General features: G+C 38.9%; 1 protein-coding gene across 3 annotated transcripts in view; it reads right to left on the bottom strand.

The window, feature by feature from the left end:
• The window catches only part of Glurib (Glutamate receptor IB), a 385,770-nt gene that overhangs the window by 105,339 nt on the left and 253,240 nt on the right, over positions 1-27,191 (bottom strand). The gene's annotated exons all lie outside the window — the stretch shown is intronic.

Here is a 27,191-nt window from a genome sequence, read left to right as displayed (position 1 = left end):
GGCTATACAAAATATCGTGGAATGGTGCAATCCTATTGGCCAAGATTTGGATGGGAAAAATAATCGATATAATTTTACAAGAAAATTTCACTGAAAAACTGGCTAGTCCAGACCGGGATTTGAACCCGGGACCCTCCGATTATGTGTCTATTCGACTTCTAGCGACTTTTTTCTTTCAGGTTTTTTGTACACTAGTGACACCGCGGCCGCAGCGGTGATATCGGGTCGGCCTTTGCTTCTTCATTAATGGATTATCGATTGTCAAATGCTCGATTATGACGATGTCATAACCCCGATTATCTCCATGATAATCCGCCATGTTCGATTAATGACCTGGGTCGTTTTTTGCATAGGATATCAAGCTCCGCAGTCTTTCGTACGGACGTTCGTCGGCGCTTCAAGCTGTGAAAAATTCGCAGCCGCTGGGATTTGAACTCACAATCTTCTGCACGCTAGGCTGGTGCCTAGCCGTATCGGCCACTGACGTCGGTTCTACCAGAATTAATATACAATCAATAGATGATTGTAACATACTGTCACAAAAATCGATAATATTGTTATAAGTTCATACGACTAATAATAGGTTCTAGTCATTTGGAAGGGACTCTTGTGGATGAGTTTGACAGTAACACGAAATTTAGAATTTTCAGCACAAACAAGTGTCATTTTCTGAGCTGTTTTTATCATTAAATCCATTTTCATTGGTCCAATTGCGATGGTCCAGTCGAATGACCATATGATAAAAATTCGAAATGTTATTCTAAATTATTAAATCATTGGAATACTTGAATTTTATCTATATGTAAATATATTTATGGAACATACATGCATATATATTTGTACACCGATATAATAAGTATTATAAAAATAATTTATCGCTATAATAAAATTTAAATCCAAATCAATTTTGGAAGAACCCATGAATTTGATATTTTAAAAAATTTTCCTACAAAATCGAGAAAATAGTTCCATTTAAATTTGAATGAAGGCCCTTGATCCTCACAAACATATCTCTTAATTTGTATATAGTCCGGCGCTTTCTGCACTCTTCCAACTGATTGGCCCACGTTTTTTGATTGCCAATCAATAAATCGATTCCTTCCGCACCAACGGACCTTCTCGCCACGCTTTGTCGATCAGAAACTGCGACTTTGTCTAGGCCCTTGAAATTCATTTAGTGCCCTTCAGGATATCCCTTCGATTCTGCACACAGACCAGGGCGTTCTTCAGTGCTCAAACCCTGGAGAACTTGATACATTTTTCTCCAGTTGAAATGATGAATCGTTTGACTTTGGACGGTGGCTATCGGGTCGAAAGGTACACATGCAAACATGCAGGAGGGCTAGTTTAATTATACGCCAGTTGAGCGTGTCAACAAGCCCAGAGGATGAAATTCAACGGTTCTACACCCCTTCCCCCTCCCCCCACCGCCGTCCACGGTGCAATGAAGAGAAAGAGGGTGAGGATATGGCGTACGAAAATTGATTTGCATCGAGTCAACCGTGCGATCAATGTCAATTTTGTCATTTTCTACTTGTATACTATACCAATATGATTTCCCTTCCCCTTTCCACGAGCTTTTCAAATAATAAATAGTGCACAAAGACAACAGTTGAATACAAAGTATTGGAAAATCTTGATACATTTTAGAGTAACGGGAAGTAATTGGGGAGTGATATTGTACGGGAAAAAAATTGGTTGATGAATTTTGTCAATCGTTAGTTCAAATTAAGGAGTTTATCGTGGGAGAAGAAGAGAATTATATTTTATTTATTTTTAATGGATACCATAGATAAATTTTTTTTTTTTTTTATTTGTTTATTTCCTTGATGTTACAACGCATTTCCGCTGTTTTACATCTCCTCCCGCCTAGCTTTTCTCCTCTCTTCCTCCACTTTGTTTTTTCCCTTCCCCTGCGGTGCCATGGGACCGACTTTTTCCCAACTGTACTGCATTTGCACAGGAGTAGAGGGAAACCATGGAAAACCTCTACCGTACAGTCGGCCGATAGTGCAGGGTCCCAGTGTACCCTTCCGTCACACTGACACGAAGGGTACACTGGGTCTCCACACCCGTGCTTTCCGCGCAGTAATTTTTGAGCGAGCGAACGGTGTTCCTAAACGGTCACCCATCCAAGTAGTATCCCAGTGGAACGCTGCTTAGCCTGGATGATCGCCGGAGCAACACCACACTCGCCCAACCATTACAGTCGGTCCCATAGATAAATATTTTTTACGAAATTATCGATAGGCTTGAATTTGGCTCAATGCGATGACAATAAACTTTTTGGCAGAAGTTCTGCGGAATAAGTTAATCAGATGAATGAGAGAAATTGATAAATTTTCATTAATCAGTTGGTGATCATTTGTTCCCATGTTGAGCCATTTGGGTGGTAATAAAAAACTGAAGAGTAGTAAATTAATTGTTGGAGTTGGAAAAAATCATGAATAGATTGCTCACTTGGATTATTTGGTTATATATGGGTTGACCAGAAGGAAATGTTGATATCTAGAATTTTGACCAGAGACATCACTTTAGCATAAGTCAATACTGGTAAATTTCAACACATCAACTCGACTATTTGTTAGTGATTTTAGAAAATTAGATGATAGGACTCTGATATTTTCTCTTGAAAGATCAGTGTTTTTCATTGTCGTAGAACTTCAGGATGACAATGATCATAATTTAAAGAATATATTCTCAAAATTTCAACTCTCAAATTAGGAATGAACATGACTCCCTCATTAAATCGAAGACAAAAATGAGGAAAAATGTATTTTGTACCATTCTTGGTGTTTCATCGTGAATAAATATTTGTCTGAAAATGCAGTGAAATGAATTTTGAACAGAATAGTGGAAAAAAAAAGACTATGATAAATGGGGCAGAGAGAATCTTGGGCATTGTCATGCAAAGGAAGAGCCAGAGCGATGTAGGTCTACAGAATACCCAACGCTGAGGGAAGAATTTATTCAGAGTAAGACGGTGGAGATGTGGAAGATTAATTACCCCTCATCGCATGGCGTTAACAAGGCGACACTAACCAATCTTCAATCTTCGGCCTTCTGGTTACTGTGAGATAAATAGCTGTGATTTAGATAGCGATCGAAAATTGAGGGCATACGGGTGAGCATCGGGAGGTGTATCGTAGCTCTTGTAGAGAAGTGGAAGGAAATTAGAATTGTAATGATGTACATTACTGGATTGTTTGGGATTACATCGATTCACCCTGGGGTTTGAGATAAAGATACGTGAGCTTAAGCTCTTGGTTTCCAGGAAGATTAATTGCCAAGGTGGATACTCTGACAAATTACGTTGATCATATCGGAGCACGTAACTGATCTTCGTGCTAAGTTTCGAGACAAATATTTGAGAAAACTGCACTCCAGGGAATTGGAAACAAATGAGGAGGGGGTGAGTGAGGGCTTTGTCATTTATTTTTAGTTAAATGTTGCACCGAGCGTGGGGGGTACTTAGGATTATTCTGGTACTGGGTTCAAAGGGATCAACCCCACCAGTAATTTATCGGTATTTAAATTATATTGTTTATTGGTAGGTTATAATAACTGTCATTTGATTGGTTACAGACAGTTTACGATTTTCGTACCCGTCGGAGTCCGGCTCAGGTCTGAGCTATGCAGACTTACCCGTCTCTTAAATAATACATCCCAGGTAGCAAATCACCATTGGCCCATCCAGGCTTGGCATCCAAGCCTGGATCTATAGTGTAAGAGATGATTTCAAAAATATCTCAACTTCTCCTAGAACTATCCTCAATGAATTTATTGACCCTCATTGAACTGCTTTATAAGGCAGTGATTAGATCAGATTAGATAAAAAAGGCCTTTCTTTAATCTTTCTTTAATTGCTTCGATATTAATGATTGCATCAATTATCCCCCCCTAAAGACCTTAATCGGATTAAGTAATTTCTATCCAACTTTTTCCGGATACGGAAGTGAAATATTTTGTCCTTCCAAATTGGATTTGGTTTGTCCCAATTTTTCCATCAACAGGATTTATGTATTTCGAACGGGAGAACAAACTCATTAATGATCCAATGAGGGATCCCGATACCTAGCAAAGTGCACCACAGCCTCCTTCACCACCCTAGTTTCCTACCGAGAGATCGTGAATTCGGTGCCTGGTCATGGTCCGCTACTATCCACTCGCCCTCTCCTCCGTGACCTGTCACAGGATTTGCCGCTCCAATAAAAGGATTAAACGGGACGAGGGTTAATCCTATTGGAAGGACTATTCTCGCACTTGGCGCTACCGCCTCGAATCTCGTCCCTTTATCGTGTCCTCCTCTACAACCTATCCTCTCACATACATTCAATAGCTCTCGTCCAAATAGGTTTTCCACTCTTTTCCTTTATTTTTTTTCGTTTCTCCAGGTCCCTCTTCTCTCACGTGTGCGTGATTAGTTGCTGGAGAATTTTATCGTCTATCTGCTGATAGCGAAAAATTATTTTCTTGACTCGACGAAATTTCGTGAAGAGCCCCCCATATATTTTCAAACATATTTTTCACTCCTATTTTTTAAATTATTCTGCCGCTCTCGAAGAGTCATTTTGGATAAATCATTTCCAGTGGTTTCGTAGGGAGAGAAAAATACTCGAAAACATATGGAACTTATACGTAATCGTGGGGTGACCTTGATTCTTGGAGAAAAGTACTGAAGGCACCGTAAGGCTTGTCCTAAAATTAAAAAAAAAAAAATTCTCAAGTCAAGTTAGTTTTTGTTATTTCCATGACTTGTTTCGTGATGTGAGATATGTACAAGTGTGTTCTGACTGATAACTTGCCCGAACTTAGAGCCTGAGACCCACTGACTGAATTTGTCGTTATTACAGACGAGACTGATAGCGCCCTCTGCACGCCGTATTTAAATTTCCCGCCTTGACTGTGACCAGACTGCGATTCCATTGACAAAAGAGGAAAAAGGCTTACGTATGGAACCAATGATTAGTGCTCCTCCATTTCCAATCAACCAATTTAAGAATAAACGCAGAATTCCCTCTACCCTCACTTGCCTCAGCGTGTCTTCTTTCAAGTTCCACAAGATGAAATTCCTCATCATCGCCAATAATTATTTCGGCAAAAATAATTATTGGCGAATTAATTTTTTAGGCAAAAATTGGGTCTGATTCACCGCTCTATTGCATAAATTTTGAAAAGCATTTTCCATTCACGCAGTATCTTCTTCATTTTCTCCCGACTGACTCTAGAAAAAAATTCAAAACACAAGACATCCCCGATTCCCAAAGGAAATGCCAAAGCGACAAAGGGTAAACTGCAACTTCTTGGAAGAAAACTATGTTCATATCTGATTCCGTGTGTAAAGGTATCCAAGACTTTTCGGATCTGGAGTTTGGTTAGACTGAGGTAGATGGAAAATTCGAGAGAGGAGTCATAGTTTGAACGTTGGAAAGTTGCTTTTCCCAGTCATGCAAGTACACACTGTGTGAGAGGGATAGATAAAACTGAAGAGGAGTTTCCGCATTTCGCCTTCACGTTTTGAGTAACTCTTTTCTCACTTTTTTCCTCCCCCCTTTGCTCCTCTTCATCCAGTACTCTCAAGGTTCCCTCCAGCATTCTCTCCCTTTCCTTCTCTCATGCCGGGGAGAAAGTTCATCTTTGGTCTTTGCGTTGGCGCGTTTGTCAACAGTCGTGTCTCGATCTCGAAAAAACTTTTCAGTTCGAACGTACACCTACCAAATTTCATGGACGACACGCTTGCTCAAACTCAAACTACTCATTCTATCTCTCTTCGACCACTTCATACACCACCGTTTTCCCTCCGCTTGTGTAAATCCTCTCAACCGCAGCATCAGGAAAATCCGCGAAACTCTTGTTTATACGTATTTTTCCCCGTGGAATACTCAATTGTTTTTTTTTCCATCTCTGTTTCCATCAGTTGCAACAAAAGACGTTGAAAGCTTTTTACAGAAATTGTCTTGGCTCATATTTTCAGCGCAACGTATCCTATCTCGATGTTTTGTATTTTTGATGAAAATATTGGAGGGGGGTATTGAATTGTTCATTGGAGTGTCATTAATCTGGGAGTACTGAGAGTGATGCGCCGTCAGAGTGGACAGTCGACGAGAGATAGTGGTATCCGGTACATTTATTCCCCCTACCCCACCCTACCCTAACTCCATCGATTCGCCTAACGTTCGTGTGTTTTTTTGTCCTTTTTTGGTGTTGGAGTGAATTCGAGTAATTGCGAGAGTCCTTCGAGTCATTGGCCATGGATACTTCCTCAAACCCTTTCACAGTTTGTTTTCTTTTCCTACATTCGGGCAGGACTTTTCAATTTGGTTCTGTTTTCCGTTGTCAAATCCTTACTGTGGATTCACTGTGGGTAAATTTTACGAATCGCAAATTTGACAAATCATGTGAATGGTAAATAGAATATAAATGTTCCACAGGATCATTCTAAGGAATTGAACGTACATTGGGTTAGCCACTCGTGTAGAAAATAATCGGCCGGTCGGAGCACTTTCAGAAATTTTCAAGAGTCATGAAAATATCTTCAGAAGATAATTTTTATTTGAAAATATGCTCGGAAGAGCGCTTTTGAAGAATATTTTCCAATGCAAAATTCGAAACTTCGTGATACAAAAATATGGTCTTCTGAAAATGGTTCGAAGGGTCTTTATGAATCACCAGGAAGATCTTTGGAAGATCTTCTGATGATTTTACTGAAAAATTCGGGAAGATCTTGAGCAGACAATAATTTTTTCATGTGGGTAAGGTCAAAATATCATTAGTCCAATATTTCAAGCGAGATAATTATGAAGATGTGACGATTTTAAATGAATAATATAGTGTATTTCGTAATAAACATCATTCGCCATAAATGGAATGCATTTTTAGCCGATGTTCGACTTAGCGTCTCCCTAGCGAAGAGAGAAATTCAATGAAAACTGAGTCCCAACTGAAATTGTACGCACTGCCATTTACATCCTCCCACTGTTTTGGTTGTGTTCCTTGCTAGACTGCCTACGCGATTAATTCATACTCCTGAGAGATGGCGCGTCGATAGGATCGTAGTGGGCCGCCCCTGACAACACGTCGCATAGCGTTACCCCCACTCTGCGGCCCGCCTATATAAGCGCCTGTAGGACGCCAACTCATGCAGTTCGTGCTTGGTACACATAGAACGCTGAACTCTCTCTGCCTTCCTCTCTAAGTAGTCTCCTTAACCTTTAGTAGCCATCCATCTCGCACTCAACTGGCTCTTGAGCGCTGATCTACCACCTGGCTTGCTCTCTAAACAACTCCCTTATCTTAAACGAAGAACAAAATTCAGTAGAAATTACTGTACCGCTTGGGAATTGTGTTGTGTGTCGTTTGTTTTAGGAAAATGGCTGAACGAACGACCCATCTTCTTCCAAAGATTTTAACATGACTTTTCTGAAGATTTGTAAGGTTACTTTTTAAAAAGATAAGGACAGATTATTTTCTACGAAAAAGGGTACAATTGATATTAATACTATACACTATGTCTTCACTATTTGATACACACTTAATACACTCTTCAGACAGTCTTACGCACACAAAACAAAACGTCTAAGTCCTAAGTGTCTAACGACACGTCTATCGTTGCTCAAAACCAACTCTGATCCTGTCTCTCTTCTCAACCCTGCAGTGGGCCCTAATGGCGTCACGTGGTCCTAGCGTCCCGGGCCTCGCCGGCTGCAACGATTTTCGCCTGTCCGATCTGTGGGCCTCATAAGGTCACTCAATATGACCTTCTAAGTGCTTCTATAGTACAGGCTTGCATCCCTGTGCCAATCCATGTCTATTTGCAGGGTTTCCCCACAAGTAGCACCTACACTACGACTACAATATAATCTCATAGCCCTAGTACTATCTTAATAAAATACGGAGGACATCTGTCTATCATATTCGACGGATTATCATTTTTTACACTGGGGATTTCCCCATAATTTTTCCCGGTACTACAGATTTATGACGGATCTTCGACTAACAGAAGTTTTGATACGCGTCACATTAATATTATTTCACAATGTCGTAAATGTTGACGTGGCAAACTATTTCAAAGAAACTTTAAGTTTTTTTTTCGGTTGAACATTCAGTGTGTCAAGATAAAATAGAATTTCCACAAAGGCCCACATTCCGGCTTGCCCCTGAGACCATGTTTACAAGATACGATAATTATTCTAAAGCGCGATATTAGACTCGCAAATTTTCCACGTGGTATCGAGTTTCTGAAAGGAGAAAACGGGGAATGGGATACGGGTAAACCGTAAATTGTCGTGACGATTAACCGAACGGCGGTCGATCCTTATGAAAATGCATGGGGAGTACTTTGAGCCCCAAAAGTGAGTTCAGAACGGTGGAGAGAGCGAGAGAGAGAGAGAGTTTTCAACTGAGAAATATTTATGTGAATTACGGGAGAATTCCCGGAATTATGAAATATTCAGGATAATTATTTAAATAACTCAACACTAAATGCACAATTATTCAAGGCCATTATTATCCTTTTCAGATCATAAATCAGGGGCAGTTCAATAAATCATCGGCATTGGCTAAACAGAAGAAACTATATCGCACGTATTGTTTGATATATCAGGTATTCAGCTGGAGAATAAATGATGAATGGATGAACGATGTGCAGAAATATATTATTATCCAAATAGTTCATAATTAAACGACGATCAAAAGGGAGAGGATAATATTTTATTAAAAATTAGCGGATGAATAATAGAACTTAATAGAATGTTTCCGCTATATGACATGCGGGAGTTTCCAATCAGAATAGATGAACCTCTTTTGATAATAATCAATGAATTCTTCCGCACATGTACCTTAAAAATATGAAAATGGCAAATTATTGTTAACTTAGACTCAATGCCATGATGGTAAATAACTTATATCTGTATACAATAGTCCTGGACGATGGAAAATATGTATGCAAATCGAACTATGTTTGTTAGGAAATGCGTAGAGAATAATAAGAAAATAACGAAACTCTCTTCACGTCTTAATGAAAAATAACATTTAATTTCCACGATATTTCGGCCTCAACCGATCATATATCCCCCCAGTTACGACAACTGCAGGTGCTTAGGATTATGAGTAGTCTCTGATCAGTGAGTGGCGTTTTTTCAATTTTGTCGAAATTATCGATAGTTTTATGACTGACGGTGGACGGAAGTGGTTCTCAGTGAATTCATCCCAGTAATGAAATTGTGAAAAACAAAAAATAGCAAAAAAAAGTAAAATTACAGAAGAATAACTTTTACTATTGTGGAAACCATTACAAATAATACCAGATAAAAACATTATCGTATTCTTCCAAGATAATCAAATATATTGATCAACAGTCAATCGAGATGTAGAAATGAGTAACGCCCACCGATTAGGGAATTAACTAGGAAAATTCAAGCGAAGTTATTGCAATCATTAATGGAAAAATCACATAAAAATTACGGAACGCTATGGCAAAATTTTGAATGAGTTCCATAAAATTGTTTCCACATACTTTCCTCCGAAATTACCCAAAAGACGCATAATTTTGGTTAAATATTCCCTCGTATGTAAGACAATAAGTTGGGTGTAAGGAAAAGGGTTTGAATAAATAACGTCGCGATAGATAAATAGATACCCTATTTAAGAGGGCAATTTCGAGGTAGGTCAGCATAATTCAAAGGCTCACACCGGACTTTCTAATCGGCTTTTGTTGTTATCCTTATTCATTAGCGGCAGGAGGGGATAGTTTTAGGAGTCTCGTGTCTTCCATTTTACTACACACACCCTATAAGGAGGGAACAATCTGTGAATTTTTATAGTTCGATTCCGACAAGAATTGCTGAGCTGCCTTACAATCTCGGTGCAAAATCCAGACCTGAGAAAAATTACTATGCCGCCTAGTAAAATTCCATTATCCGCCTCGTAAACATTCAAAGTCTAATGGACGACACGAAGGTGTACGCTGAACAGCTGATACAACGGGCTCCATGACGGAGTTCAACGTCGGCAGTAATCGGATGTATTCGGCGCTCTGCATTAACCAATCATAATGCGGTAATGAAAAATCACTGTGCGGCGCAGTAAAAAATTATGAAAGGCACAATAGAATAAACTTATCTAGATAGGACTTTGTCAAGGGGTTCTATCAATTTTTTTATAGTGCTGTTTCGTCAATTTTATGAAGGCACCTATCATTAATTATCAAATGTATTCCGTAATTTACGGTATTGATAAAAATTGTCATGTGTGAATGTTTCATTTCTTAGTTTGAAAAGAAAAAAAGAGAAAACGAAGAAATGAAGACATCGATTAATCTTATCGATTACGAGAAAATTATGGTCAAAACGATATTTTGTTAAAGTAATATTTGTATTAACTTTCGTTGAAGAGCCAACTGATCCCCAGCAGCCATGGGAAATCCCCGTTCTGTTTGTCTCTGGGGCCCTGCCAAAGGAAAAGCAAAAAAAGGGTCTAAGATCGGAGTCTCCCTTGTCTTTAAAACATCTTTACAACATTGTCTCCTCATAAATTATATCTTTCGCTTCACATTCCCACAACGAATTTCTCAAATATTGTAGTCCTTCAACTTTACAACTTAACCCCTTGCAGCCGGGACAAAAAAACAATTTTGTCAAATTTCTCTTTCACTTTGTAGCTTAATCCGTCGCAGCTGTGTTAAAATACCTCTCTCATTCCGTCAGTCGCTCAACGGCCAAGATTTCTTCCAAAAAAACTACCTGAATAGAAAGGAGTCCCCTTTGACCCTCGGCGGTACCTCCCCTGCAGTTAAAGTTCCTCCAATTAAAAACCAGCATTTCCTACTTCCTTAAAGATCCTCACTAGACACACCCTCAGAAGACGAAAGGGAAATGATGAGAGAGTTTTCAAAGTCAGTCTTAGTTCCATATTTCGAGTAAACAACAACGATTTTCCGTTCACGTATATCCGAGTTTTCTATTCTGCATTTCGTGATCCGAGTTCTTTTCACCTTCATGAAAATATTTTTTATTCTTTCGTACCTTATTACCAAAAAAAAAATCTTAAATTCCTCAATAAGTGTGTGAAGTTTAAAATAAAACAAAGTCTTGTAAAAATCCAAATTAAACTGAAAATCATAAACCTAAAACTTTGAGTTTCCATTAAACTACAAAATTGTGATTTGAAAAACTTCGTGTTGTGTTTGTGTCTCTCATTTCAAGATAATTAAAAATTCTATAAGAGTTTCAATTTAGTCTTAATATTTTTTCGAGTGAAGTTAATTTCAATAGTTCGAAAAGTGCATGTGATTAAACAAAAAATAACAATCGCGTGCACAGTGAATAAAACACATTACAATATTCTAGCATTTTGGGCCTCGATTCTAGTGTCCCGTGTAGTAATTTTTCTGGGACTTTTCTCTCCGCCATCGACTTGTCTCCCTACAAAATCAAGTGAAACAAGTGTCGAATTAATTTGTAGAGATGATAAAACTGGCTGACCCACTAGGCCAAAATCCCCCACAAATAAATCTTTCTCCGAATAATTCCAACTCCCCCCAAAAAAAAATTTCCCCATTAAAAACTATTCCTCGATTAATCCCTCCATATTGTCTTGTCCCACAGGCATTTTCCCAGTAATGGAAATAACCTTCGCATATAAATTCCAAGGAGTACCCACTACCCCAACAGTTGAAGGGTATACGACTGTGCCTTGCAATTTCAAACGACGGAACTAGCTGGGATTACCGTTGTGGGCGTTGAGCATTAGAATTCATGCGGAGACATTTGCGGTGGGGCTCCTAATGACCAGGTGTAAAAAGCATCTACGTCTCACAGGCTGGTACGAGTGAGTGCACTCCCTCGAAGGGTGAGAAACTTATCCTCTTCCTCTTTCAAGTGATGCACGCGCCAGAGAAGAAGACGCAGTGCGAGAATTAGAGAGCTCCAGAAAGAGGGAGAAGGAGTATAAAAAAAATTGCTGTACTAAAAGGAGTGTGAGTCTCTCCACTGACCGAGAAAACGTTTTCCCGGGTGATGAGATGACATAAATGCAGCGGAAAGCTCCAGGAGATGTGCAAACTAAAGTTCCTTCCCTCCAGTTTCTCACATTCCTTCTTTTCGTCTGTTTTATTCAATCTCGGTGTGCATCATTAGTGACTTTTTTCCGTCATCATCATCACTTTTATTCTAGCAAGGACATTTATAAAAATAAATGATGATTAATTGGATAGTCCTTGGACGGTGTGATTTCCAAATTTTTATATAAAAATTATTCAAAGTCTAATGCTTTGTTCGGATTTTGAGATTAATTAATTCAATGAAAACTCAAAACACGAAACGTCTTGACCACATAACAAATATATTTAATGAATAATGGATTGTATAGTATACACGATAATATAGTGGACTGTATGGAATGGTTGAGTGGTAAATTGTAACTAACTAACAATGACAAAGTAGCAGTTTTTATGCGCTATTTAAATCTGGAGGGAAATGCTGTGGAATTGGGGAATTTCCCGGAGTGAAGAAGACAGAAATATTGGGACTCATAAAGTTCGAATCGACTAGGGATTTAGTGATTGCATAGGATTAGTAATTTTTAATATTTTGAAAATCGTTTTATGACGACAGATGCGAAGAAGGAAAAATATATCGTATAGTGTAAATGGTGGGGAACTAAGACGGGCAAAGAGAGGAACAGATGATAAGGAATTACACGGTAATAATTTTTACAGCTCTACTACAAACAAAAAACAATAAAGATTCAATCTATGTATCCTTAAATCTCACGACTCAACACAAGGATAATATAAAATCGATCCTATTTATGAAAGCAGAAGCACATAAATGAAGTTCGTCCGAGGCGAAATCGCGTAAGGTCTTTCCCATTGGCCGATTAAATGAATGAAGTTTCGCATTAGTCGAAAAGACGAAAACGTTCGTGTTCCTAAAAGCATCCATTGTGAATCAAGTTACCTCTCTCATCATATTTATACCAACGACTTTCACATTCGTTCTTTTACGGTGTGATCGCCCTTCATCAGTCTATGAAAGCACAAGCACATAAATTAAATTAAATTAACCACAGAAGTCATCGACTACCTTCATGTGTAAGACTTTCTCCTCATTGGTCAATGTGTTTGAGGCGGGAAATCAAAATAGGGCGCGCAAAGCGTGCATTCGGTCTCGTGTTACATTAAGAGGCAAGTAAATAACTTATTTATACCATTTTGTACACATAAATATTTAATGTTAAAAATCTACTAAAAACAAAATTATCAGAAAATTCAATTAATTCAACGAATTTTCCTAAATACTACAATAATTCGTTATCCTTCTCGTCCATTTCCCTCCACCGATTGATTTCACTCCGCCCTCCCTCATTAGAATTTTAGTTTTCATTTAAAAATGAAGTTGAAAAATAGTTCTCTGACGCAGAAATAATTTCTCTGGACATAACGGGTGAGAACGACCTCTGACTGGTGCCTCATTCTGATTAATCTCCGCTGGGGGTTAAGAAAGGAGGGTCAGAGTGAAATAAAGTGATACTACGTGAGGGGAGGGGGGACACCAGGAGCACGAGAACATAATTCTTGGTAACCAAGATATCCTACGCATATGATCACTGGGAACCAGAGTGCAGAGGGGCTGGTGGCTTGATGTCTGACTTATCGGTGTCATTACTCCTCGGTGACTTTGCCGGTCTCATGGAGTGATGCTACATGGGGTACCTTTGGCAGCGTCAAGGGTGGCCCGTTTGTTAAACTTAAAATTGATCTTCTTGGTCTCTGTGTACCTATACCCCAGGTCTACCGTCTCTCCGCCATCGTTACTCAATACCGAACATCTCGGTACGTGTAACTCTTTAATTACGACTATGTACATGAGACACTTCGATCGGAGTAGAAACATCTTCAGGAGGAAGGTGGAGACAGTGATGTAGCTTAAAAGTGGTTGAAAACTGTAATTGTGCCTGTGGTGGATGAAGCCTTTCATGCCAAAATTGAATGAAACTTTGTTTTGCATGGGCACTCCCACACCGGAAATTCGAGAAGTTTTAATGTAAAATTCACGTTCGCTGTTGGCGCTGTTGGCGATGATTCTGGGAGTGCAGAGGATTTTATGTTGAAAAAAATGGGATTTATTGGAGGGGGATGGATTGATTGAGGTTGAGGGAAGTTATTTGGTCTGAATTGTTTAATTGGAAGAGTGAAGAGTGCCCTTCAGGTTTGGGAAATCAATTGGAGAGACGATTTTTATGATGAGCAGATGAGAGGATAAAGAAGGGGAAATGAAGGCATCACTAGTCACGATAAAAAGGAGTAAATGGATTTTCATTCATTCGTTTAAACATTTTGGGCTTTGGTATTAAAATTCAACACTGAATTTAATGTAATTAATGATAACATTATAATAACGTAAGGTAAGGGGTTGTAGTGTTGTAGGATCAAGATCCTAAAGGGATAGGATTTAAGATATAATTTTGCCAATTCAATATCTTTCCGACAAGTATTTAAAGCGAACTTTCGTATGGAAATTTTGGGCATTTTCCTTGTCCACGACAAATATCGTTGACAACATTATATTTCCCCCGGCGTAGGCTTTCTATGAGCAAAATTTTGAAACTTAATTCTGCTCCATCCGTTGAGTGGCTTTGGAAGTATAGCAATATCTCGGAAATCGGTTTTCGTCAATATTTCCTTAACCATTCCATCGATTCCATTATGTTTTTAAAGTACTCGTCGCAATGGTCCTTACAATTGATGTGAGAGAGGACAATTTTATCTGCTGTGTTTAAGTTCGCCATATGGCTACCGTTAGAAGTCCCTGTCGCGCGGCTTGTTAAAATTGTTGTTGTATACCTACACATCTGCATATTAACTATTAATAGCAAACCTCAAACTAACTCCTATAATCCTCTGGGACCTTCCCCAATAAAACATCTGGTGCCTATTCCGATAATCCTCTGGGTCTTTCCCCAAAAAAACTCCTGGGCCTTTCCAAGATAGTCCTGCGGACTCTTCTCCAATGAACCATGTACTCCTTTTTTTTCACGCATCCCTCCAAATACAGAGTTACTATCCCCTCAGTAGAAAATATCGCCTCCAACGAACCAAAAGGACAAACTCTTAAATAGAGGACATCCGCATTTGTCCTGCGTAGTAGAGTTTCATTCGGCATAGACTAGGTAACTATCTGTCAGGAAAATATCCACAGGACTTGTATTTTAGCCCGAAAATAAAGATCCGGTTGGATTCCCGTAATAAATTAAACACACAGAAGTTATATTTAAATAAAAACTGATATTTATCAGGAAATTCACTCAACATGTAAATATTGTGACAATAGATTTATGTGCTCGAAGAGATTTCTGATCTTAGAGTGGACTCAGTGCTCTTGGTGAAATTCAGGATCTAACTGATTAACAAGAATAATGTCAGAGTATTCAGTTCCTCACCTGAGAACACAAGGAGAAAATGGAGGGGCTGGAGGGAAGCATGACTATTTTTTGGGCATGCAGATGCTAGCCTTTCGTAAATGGGAAATGTGGAAAATTCGTAGTGGTGCCAGTGTTTATGGTGGGATTAAGAGTTTGGGCCGAACGTAGCTGGGAAACCCTGTGCAATAATTGGGAATTTTCCAGGAAAGGCGAATGGGAAGCAGAAATATTAATGTAAAATATAACGTGAAATATAGGGGTATACTACAATCCCATAGAATAGCATTTCTTCATTTTTATTGCAATCCAAAATTTTTATGGGGAATTTCTTCACAATCTATCGGAAAATAAAAATTTTTATAGGAAATGTTCCGGTATAAGGAATAGTACAGTAATTTTGGCATCTGTAGATATTCTTCCCAGAGGCAATTGCTTATTATTGCATTATATTATAATTCCAGACCGTCGGGCAACTATTTCTTCAAATGCAGGCAAAAAGTTTCGAAATTTTTAATAATCATGCATTGCCATGGAATTTTCAAATTGGAAATTTCGGTGGATTCTGGCGTATCAAATGCAATTAAAACTTTTCCGGTCCAGACGCTGCTGGAATGATTGAATTTTGAACTCAAACCCCTGAAATCAATTTCCCTGAATTTCCAATCGGCTGAAACTGGGTTACATGTTACGCCCAATTTTTGCGTTAAATAACAGAAATAATTCAACATTGGACATTCAGTGATACGAATTTTTCCAATTAATTGAGAAATTCTACGAATATTTTGATATTAAATTAATTTGAATGAACAACATAGAAAGTTCAATTCCAATTACTGTTTAATTTTCAAAAAAATTCCCAGTACTAATTTCTATTGGAAAAATTGGTACGAATTGTCTTGGATTATTAGCATTGAAATTTATTTCCTGTACATTATTACTGTATCTGAAGTGATATTTTCCATCTCCCAGATAATTTTATTTCATTAGTAAACATCGCGAGCACCACCAAAGAATCGTGGATCAAATAGTAAATAAAATTATATTATTACGATTCTTATAATGTATAATTAAATATTTTGTATATGATATTATCAAGCAGTAAATTATTAATGTATCATAATTCAAAAATATTTCAATATCTTACCAAAAAACCATCAGTGTAAGTCAAATGTGTAATGATTTTTTTTTTAATCACAGTCATCACCTCTTAAGGCGTTAATCAATATTGTTTATTAATCCATTAATTTAATTAACTGAATATTCAAGTTAATTTACTGGAAATATTGTGAGAATATTTTCGAATGATCCTACACACATAATTTATTTGTTTTTTAAATTTAAGATAATCCGTTAAGTCCCTGATCGGAATTATTACACCTGAACTTGATTTTAAAAATATCTGAAGTTCCTTCTACGACAATCCTCATTCAACTTCCTGCGGGAATTCGTAAACAGTAAGAGGAGCCTTTGTACACTCGTTCACTGAATTGATAATGAAGAGTTGTTTGTGAAATGCTATTTTATTTATAAATATTTCAATGATTTATTTATTAATTATGTTTAATATAAAGTAGTTTAAAAACGGATATCAAATGAAGTTTACGTAAAATACCGAGAGAGTCTGTCTGATATTTTGACTATTGAATGTAACCGATACGGTGTAATTCATAACTTAAAAAAGTACTAACGTTTGTAACAAAGTGTTGGGATGCTGTCTAAAAGCACGGACCTCGAGGAAAGGCGCGTGGGGGTATCTTGACTGCAACAAAATGCCTTTAAGACGATGGGAAATGTCCGGGAAAGATTCGGTGGTCGTCGACGAGGGACGAGGGATTATCGTCATATTCCCGAAACCCCCATATAAAACTAAATGTCGGAAATTTCGAAATCGTCGAGAAAAAAGTGATTAACGAAACTAAGTGTTTTACTCAGTGGGCATAACAAAATGATTTGCTCGATGGATTTAGATTTTTAGAATTATTAAGCCGGGGCTTTTATGATTTATAATCTCTAGTTTCCGGAGAAAGAAAATGTACAATAAAAGCAATTTTTTTCTGCGACAGAACAGCCTTTCTAGTAAATAAAAAATAAGCGACTGGTTAGATACTAAACCGCTTTTCTTTGATCACCGAACCAGTTATTCCGCCTAAACAGCTTAAAAAACTTCTTCGCAACTTTTTTCCAAGAACAGAAGCGAAGTATCCTGATTTTCCAAATTGATTTGGTTTATCCCAACTTTCGATCAGCCGGATTTATTTACATATATATCATATAAATATATCATATATACATATATCATATATATTAAACTCATTCGGTTGCTAAAGTAGGCCAAGACCTGTTTCACAAACTGTTACCCTGAATTTATAAAAAGGGGATCTTATCTCCCCCGTGAAGAATAAAGAAAAAGTGACGGAAGCATTTGGTCGACGAGGCCGTAATTAGACGCATAATATTCGCCTCCCTCGTTGGCGGAAATAACTGTCTACCTTGCACGGTTATTAAAAGCGATGAAAATTGATCACCCTGTAACCCCCCTTGGCTGCAACCCCCGGCGGCAGTCAAAGCGCCCTTCAATCATCAATATTAATCACAGTATCCGCGTCCTCAGAAATTAAGAAAGTTGCTGCTGGGCTTGAAGTGAAGGAAAAAAACTCAACAGAGTAGGAAGGAAGTGAGGACAGGCAAGAGAACCAATGAAAAGGAATCGCGACCGAGTTCTTACCTCTTAATACTTGGCCAAACCAAAGTTAAACTCAGATTTCCTTCAAACCAACGTCAATAGGGCTTACTTATAGCTTTCCTCTCTTCACTTGGTCTCAATCACTCTATAAAAGGAAAAGGAGAGGGGAATTGTTTTTACTTCGCTTTTCAATTTACGGGTCAGACCAAGCGGCATAAATCCCTCTCACAATTACTCGACGAGTCGTGGTAATTATGTTCTCTCGGGTACTTTTTTTTTCGTTTCTATTATTATCAGTCTTGAGAAATTTCTCGACCTTTGACAGAGTCCTGAACAAAAGCGCAGGGTAGTTTAACCCCTTGAACTTTTAACCGGAAATGAGAATGGGTGGTTAGATCCATTGATTTTAATCATAACACTTTTGTTTAATTAATTAAAGTTGAGAATAGTCTACGGTGGGATTGCCGGCCTTCAAGGCACGGTCGATCGTTGATGCAAATCGGCTGGGTGATCATCGGGGGCCCCATTAAAGACCCTTTTGTGATCAACATTGATGGTCGGTACAATATAAATTTGGAAAAGAAATAAATCGATTTTCTTTGTTGTGAGTTTTGTTGATTTGTTTGGCCAAATGTTTTTATATTGAACTTTGGATCAACTTCTGAGGAAATTCAATAGAAAAAATATATATGTATATATTGTATATACTTTTAGCTACTATGGCAATGAGTTAAAGCGATAACTCATTTTAGATACTGACGTGCCACGGTGATGTGTTTTTTGGAACACAAAAGAATTTGAGGTTAGTTTTGCGAAGGCAAATGTTTGATAAAGTCACTCGGAGACTTGCCTGTCGGATCATAACAGCATTATTGCTGCATAAAACAGTTCTAATTGTCATTAAAATTTTGCTATCAATGGTTTGTCATAACTTTAATTTTTATTTTATTGACACATTCCGTACTACATCACATACTCCGATTTCCCGCCAACAGCCTCAACGATCAGTGCTCCCCCTCCACCTGGATGGCCCGACAATGTACGATGACTCACGAGTCTCATCCATCCCTGAAAATCTGCGTATCCTGGGACGTCAAAACAACTCACCAGCTGCGTGAAAAATATTGAGCAACTAGAAATTTTTCCATTCCACGTCGCCATAATTATGGAACTTCCACTTAAAACTGACTCGTTACAAGAAAATTACGTGATCATTTCGTACTTTTCCGTGGCAACCCGGAAAATTTCCCGATGTTTTTAAAACTCTTTCCTTCTTTCCCTACAAAAACTACCAAGACACCCGCTTCCAGATTACGTCACTAGTTACGTTATTTGTCCTGACTATTGTTCTCCGTGTGACGTAAAGACTGACAACAATTTGAAAATTTAATTCTGAACAATTTCGAAGGTTCCATTCAGACCCGACAATTCACCTCAGCATTAAATGGTCGAATTCACCACTTGCTATCCAACGACCTTGATAAACTACCAGTACATAATTGCCCCTCTCCCCTTTGACTCCGCGAACGAAAGCCCTCTTTGCTCCTTTATGCGGTCCTCGCACCTTAAGGCGTCGTGAGACGAACCAATGGGAATTGAACCGCTGGATTCATCTGGCGTCTGCTGTTTCGCTGGTTTGTGGTAGAGTATAAATGTAGAGCGAGTGAGATCGTCTATGAGTACAACCGATAGTGGTAGTGGGAATGAAAAAGGAGGGAAATACCCTAGGGAGCCCTCAGCAGATTTATGCCACCCTTGGCTGGCAACGCTCTACCCATGTACATTCACCGATCTTTCCTCCTTTTCCCTCTCACTATTTACCATCCCCTACTACTCTACCCTCACCGCCACCGGAATGATCCGACCGGGATATTATACGATATGCACCGAAAGGTGATAGATGGCTATTATGTTCCGCTAAGATGTCGACGGCCTGACGCTCCTCTCTTTCCTCCCTCAGCCCTTCTTTCCTGCGGATATCTTTCCCCCAGCATTTTTTTAACCGTCTATTCCGCAACATCGACTAGGGTGAGGAAAAATGAACATGGATGGTACATACTGCAGTAATGCTCTTACGTCATTCAAAAATTCCGGAGAAAAAGAGTAAAAATGATAAATCAATGTTATCCTTTATGGTTAGGATGTGACTGCACGGAAAAGTCGTGCGGGAGCTCAGTCGGTAAGAGTACCCGGTGACACGGCGGGAAACACGGGTTCGAGTCCCGGATGGGTTGGAACGGAAACTCGATCTTCCTAATTCTAATTCTCTTCGAATTATTTGATGCCTAAAGGAGGTTAGACGGTGTTTTTGGTCAATTTGAGAGGAAATTTCTACGGTATGCGGTTGCTTAGTCGGTAAAAATGCCCGGTGAGATACTGGCTGGCCCGGGGTTGATTCTCGGCTAGGTGAAAGCGGTATTTCTTTCTCGGTAATTCTAGTTCTCTTCGAATTTCTTTCTTTAACAATTGTAAACAAATTTTCCAAAGATGACTAGCACTTCCCGCTCGTAACTGGTATTTTATGAGTCAATATTGGATAATTTTGAAGGGATTACAACTGAAAATTGAAGTAAACTGTAAATTACTTTACAGCCAGCAATAGGGAAAAAGAAAAATCGATATATGTCTGCTTAAAGTAATTTTTCGTTAACATCTGTCATCTTCTGGTCTCATTTAGTATTTACCACCTGGAGTTAACGAAACTTTTTTCTAGGCATATTTTCAAAAACTGTTTGAAATTTCCTCCTTCGTCATCATTAACCATCACGCGGCAACTAAAACATAAATAATATGTAATAACGCTCATCTGTCGTTCAAAAATTACAAATGATAAAAATAACAACTGCAATTGATCTGATATTTTATGATTATTGACGAGGCAACGCGTGACTCGCACGTCACGTGTTTTAATTAAACGAACGTCGTGAATATTCTTGATGAAATATTACGATTGGCGGCTGGGTCGGCCGGAGAGGAGGGGGAGAAGGAGCGAGAGAGGAGAATGGGTGAGGATTTGAATTGGGAATCAGAGAAGAGCGAGTGGAAGACGGAGGAGCAACGGGGGTTTGTAAATTGAATCCCCGTTTGCAACTCCGCTCTCCTCAGGCATTCGTTCGCTCACCGTCAGTAATTCCATGCGACCCTTCTTCGAGTCAGAATCAGAGATCGAAGTCTCTGCTGGGAAATGGTAGAGTTGAATGAAATAAAGAACTGAAATAAAAGAAAAAATCAGTAGAGGATAGAAACAAAAAGGAAGGGAAAAAAATTCTACGAATCACTGAAGTAGGAATGCTGCTCTTCTTGCCAGATCCAGTATAATTGCCTTCGGCACATTTCTAATGGCACTGCAGTTGGAATATACATCTGTAGGACGTAAAAGGGCGTATAATAGAGTCGGTCGATGTGACGAGTCGGGGGGGGGGGTGAATCAACTGAGAAGCCTGGCGCCACAGATTATAGCAAGCCGGGAATGAAAGAAGGGGGTGGGGAGAATCCAGCCCTCGATTTCTCCTTGTACGCCATCGAGCATTGATACAATTACTGCATCCTGCCGCGGGGCACAGGCAGTTCAGGTTTTATCTTCAAGACCGGTGCCTTGATGACTCGAGGACCTGCAACTGCGAACAAGCCGAACCCGAGTGGAAATTTAAGTCAGGTCTGCATCAAGTTCGAATCAAGTCAGACCTCATGTATAATCAGGTACTGGTCCGAGGACCGGATGAGAACTTGATCAGGTATGTAACGCCTTCACTCGTTCCGGACTTGATCAATCGGATCTGATGCGAGGTTGACCAATATGACCAAATGTGAATTTGATCAGGCCCAACAGATCAGAATTTGATGAGGTTAGATAACCGGAACTTGATCAGAAGTTAATCCCGTCAAATAGATCCGGATATGATCGAATGAACGCTCGGACTATGCTGCACGGTGGGTGTTGCGTCGCAACATGTTCATAGTAAGCGACATGCCATGACATGCAATGTGCTTTTAACCATTTTTTCATTATTGACACCTTTAGCTAGGCACAGATGAGATGAGCACGTTCAGGGGAATTTCGACAAAGAGACTTTTTTCTGAAACGGAATTTATTGAGTAGAGAAATTCCCCATTGAAACCTGACTCCATTCCCATCAATTTCTGATCCTAAATCAGAATACCTCACCCGAATTTCTGCTCTAGTACCGCATCAGGTGGAACCTGACTACACTCCCATCAACTTCTGATCCTAACTCCGAATACCCGACCCGAATTTTCACTCGTATATCCGATGCTTGTCGCTCAAACCAACAAAATTTTCGCTTTTAATAATGTGGACTGCTTCAGTAATGTATGTCTCTGCTCTGCCAACATACAAAATGAAAAAGATGGCATGGGGCTCATTCGTCGCGAGCCGTCGGTGCGGAGAAATGATTCCGGTGGTCGTCAACTATTTGGCCCTCACCCAAAATTTCACATGGAGAAAATCCCACATTCCCTCTCCCCTCTCAAAACTAACCACTAATACCAACAGCTCCGCGGAATAGGGGGGGGGGAGGAGGAGGAGAAGGAGGAAAGGGTGAAACACTCATTCGTCACCTCAGAACTCGAAGAATTATTCAACCTGGTTATGTAAATTATTTCAACGTTAATGCATTTGCCGTTTATGGGATGATAATTTATCTTCAAAACTAAACAATAATTTCTCATCATTTTAGGAGGGACGGGCATGTTACGAAGTGAGTGGAGGGCGGAGGGGGGGAGAGGGACGAGAGGGATTGTCCAGGGATGCTTGTACGTTTATCACAGTTAACGGGGTAGAGGGTTGGGAGGGTGGGGTGGGGTGTGGTGAGGCAGGGGAGGGGGTGGTGGTTGGGGGTTTGGTGAGGATGGAGTAAACTCTGGGGATACAACTGGCGTAGTCAGGCGTACTATGATGTATCTCAGAATTATTCACGTGATAACGACGTTCTCGAGGAACGTGCAATTCTCACATGATATGAGAGAATTGGTGAGCCAGTGCGTGTACGTGTGTTGACGTGGGGATTTTGTATTTTGAAATAGGTGGGTTACATGGTCAGTTTGAGGGGTGCTAAGGGCAGTGATTTGAGACGGGAGTTTATGTCGTGCATTGTCGATGAATCTCGTGGTTTTGGTAACTGGCGGAGAAGTGAGGGGTGAATTCAAAGACGAGGCGTAAAGTGTTGTACGTAAAATTTACTGCCTCCTTCGTGTTCATTCGGCCAATGCACATCCCCACACGTTCGGACGTAGTAACGTTTTCAGGATAGGAGATTCACAAGCTGATAACGTAGCTACTGTGGGTTTTGAATACCAAAATAGATTGGTTGGTCGTAGGGGTTTGGTTTAAATTTCCACGGGTTTTGAGTCGATTCGATCAAAAATTTGTGGATCCAGAATTGAAAATTTTACGGGGGTTTTCGATAACCGATGCCGGATATTGTTTTGGTGAGAGGTATTCTCGTCTTCAATTTTCTAGACGAAAGAAGAAAAATGAATAGCGATTTTTTTTTATTGGCCTAGAAAAGTTTTAGGGAATTGGAAGGACGGAAATGGCTACTATTTGTTGAAGACTTTTTTTATTCGAGGTTTAATTGAATCAGAAGTGAAGTGCATTATCTTTTATTTGAATGTTTCGTTGTAATCAATAACATTATAGCAATGTCGAGGAATAGAAAAATTCCCGGATTTTAATGTCGATCGGCCTTGGAAGGATGGCATCGCAGAGCCTGTGATCAAAGAAACAAATTCCGATGGAAGAAGTGAATTTTAGCACCTATCAGCGGTAATATCTTCAGATTGATTGAGTAAAATCTGATCATCTGATGCAATTTCGAAAGTCTTCAATTTTGCACGTCTTTTTTAACTTTCAAAATCAAATTATGTGCTTGATTGCACTATTTGATCGATAAATATTCGAAATTTGAGAAGATGATGCGATTTATTTCTCACGGCTAAAACGCGAAGATATAAATTCAATGCAGTATTCTACGGGAAAAATGTACTTCAATCAAGTCTATTTAAGACTTGATTTTACGGCATACGTTGTACTTGAAATAAGTACAATAATATAGTAATTGTAAATATATTTGGTACTTAATTCAACTACATTTTTTAGTTGATCCCAGTATATTCGAATTTCGATGACAATATTCAAAACAAAATCAGTTTCCCGCGAGTCTATTATATACTGTAAATAGATTAAAAAGTTCAAAAACATTTATCTTCAATATGCGTACTCAATATTCGAAAATAACCGCAACATGCCCGCGCGGAAGAAAAATACGTGTGGAAATATATTTTGCATATATCTGAATCATATGACATAAAACGGTCAACAATGCGATTTGCGAAATATATGTGGAATGTATGTAACAGAATATAAATCATACAGATATATTCAGCATGTTTTTCAATAATAAAGTACATATTTTGAGGTATATATAAGATTTATTATTTGAAATATATGTAAATCGTTCAAAAATGCTGAATGCCCCATATACGTTGTTTACATGCAATGTATGTAACGTATATATCACATGGTTTGTGGTAATCTGCGTATATATGATCGTGGCATATATACTGTTCCCTGCGACTGGCTGCACTGTAGTTGAGTCCCTGACGAGAAGGATCCTAACTCCTCATTACGTGCTACGCCCCTGATATTGTTTTGGGCGTCTCCTGTAGCTTGTTCGTCGGATTAGTTAATTTGTTTAGATAATTCGTGAAAGTTAATACGAGAAGAGTTAGTGATTGACGGAGCACAGTTATTTTGGAAATGCCAAAGGGGAAGCGGCAATGAGTGAATAAACCAAAAAAACAACAATTCCTCGAAATTGTTATTATAAAATTACAGTAGATGGAACTATTGGTGAACATTCCTTCTATTATAAGAGGTTGGGTACATGTATTGACTATGAATGTTGTTGTGTAATTAGTTGGATCACTTGACAGCTGAAAATATTCGAAATGGGCGTATCCGATCGGTAACTTATCGATCTGAGGGTAGAGCTGCTTTAAGTATTTTGTACTTTCTGTGTATATATACGTGTGCGTTAATTTTCGTAATATACTGATAGTGTAAATAGGCTACAATACTCTAAATAAATGAAAACAAAGAAGTGGCAAAATTATCAGTAGGAAACTTCTACCCAGGTAGGAAATCACCAATGGCCCAGGCTTCACCCAATCTATTCCCAAGACTAGGGAAGCTTGGATCAGGCTTGGCATCTAAGCCTGGATCAATAGTGGATGAGCATTGGAATGTAACGTGGGGCCAGGCCTGGTAACGAGGGTTGGTCCAAGCTAACTTAATAAGACTGGTCCAGGTCTTCGAAGCAGCACCGTTCCAGGCTCATACATTAAACAACCCCTAGGGTTTATTCAAACAGTTTATAGTACTGAACATATCCAGATAAATTACAAACGAACCAGATACCCTGTGGCATTCGAAAACTTACTTTACACTTATGTAACAATATGGGGTTAATAATTAGACATAATACCATAGGACATTGCCACCCTTTGGTTTCACGTGTAAGTAAAATCAGCATGCCGCCTAGTTAAAAAGAAATAAATTTCAGCCAGTTGGTCAGTCTGGGCCGAAGACTGGTCGAGACGCTATGAACCAAGGCTGAATGAACCAGACTTTCCCAGGCTTGGCACAAGCTTGGTACCCAGGTTTGATATCAGGGAAGGATCCAAGCCTGGGCTTTCTCTGGTCTGACTAAGATATCAAGTCTGGTGGAGTCTAGGACTACCAAAGCTTGGTCAGCCGGGCCTAACCCACGGTTAACCCGGACGTGAACCTGGGCGATTCCTACCTGGATATAAAAAGTTCACGTATGACGATATTATTTCGCAGATTCCTCGGTGGGATTTTCACTGTCAAATATCTACCGTCAATGGGGAAATATGCTATATACTTGTGAAGGACTGAAGGAGGATTTTCCAGACGACGAAGAAAATGAACATATTCGATATCTCGAGAATTTATGCCAAGGTATTCCCGTGATATTTATGTGTTGGCCCTCTCAACCCGTCACGGCGCGTTATTTCATCGGAAATTCTTACGAGCAGACCGGGTCCCTCAAGGCCTCGTGTTTATAACCATCTAGCTGCGGAGTATAGCGATGGGTAAGGGTGAGCCCCGCGAGACTTGAGAGGGATGTCCCAGTGTTGTCCCTGAGAAAATAATATTTTTTTTCCCCCGACTCCAGGAGATGGGAGATCAGTGCGATAAATTTTTTCAGGATATTGAAAAATGAGTGAGAATACTTTTCATGAATGAAAAGGGGATGTGGCGTCTCATATATTGTACTAATTTTTTTCTGCTATAAGTGGAAAAAAAAATTCAGAATTTATCGCGGAAAAATTCAGACAAAAAACACTGTCAGGTCTGATCACGTGGGTTCAATTATTTAGTATAAGAAATATGATTCTGTTGTGTAATAAGAAAATTTGGTGTCGCAAGATCTGTTCTCTGAATGTTGTCTTCAATAAGACAAAAACTATTTCAATAATTGAATATAAATATGGTATAGTATTTGTTTATATTCATTTATTACATATTACTTATTATTTAACGAGGAGACATCAAAATAAATTTTGAGAATGATTTCAACATAGTGTCTATAGTCAATTAGTGTTGAAATTGTATAATCCTTATTAGCACTAAATTAAAGAAAAAGTCATATGCGAATTAACGTTTTGGAAATTGCTACAATAAAAATATCACATTCTTTATATAGATGTATTAAATGAGAGAACAAAGTTTTATTATTTCGCTAATGTTGGACGAGGAAAGTGAGCGAATTCCCTTTTCAAAAATCGTCCTGATCGATTTATCTCTATTCCTTGAGAGTTCTTTGATGATGTGAGGTAGATCGGGTAGGGATCGGCATTACGTCTAAATTTTAAATTGCAAAATCGCTAATTGGCGATTTAACGACTCATTTTGATCACAATGGATTTTCATTAAATGTATCATCATATTTATGTTAATCTCTCCTCTATCTTCTGCCTTCGACGATGGCAGCGCAGTCAGATAAAAATTAACCTACCCATCTATAGATGTGGATTATGAGTC

The sequence above is a fragment of the Diachasmimorpha longicaudata genome, chromosome 11 (genome assembly GCF_034640455.1).
Source record: "Diachasmimorpha longicaudata isolate KC_UGA_2023 chromosome 11, iyDiaLong2, whole genome shotgun sequence".
NCBI classification, from domain to species: Eukaryota; Metazoa; Arthropoda; class Insecta; order Hymenoptera; family Braconidae; genus Diachasmimorpha; species Diachasmimorpha longicaudata.
Note: the sequence above shows the minus strand (reverse complement) of the source record. Positions and strands in the feature narration are given on the sequence as shown.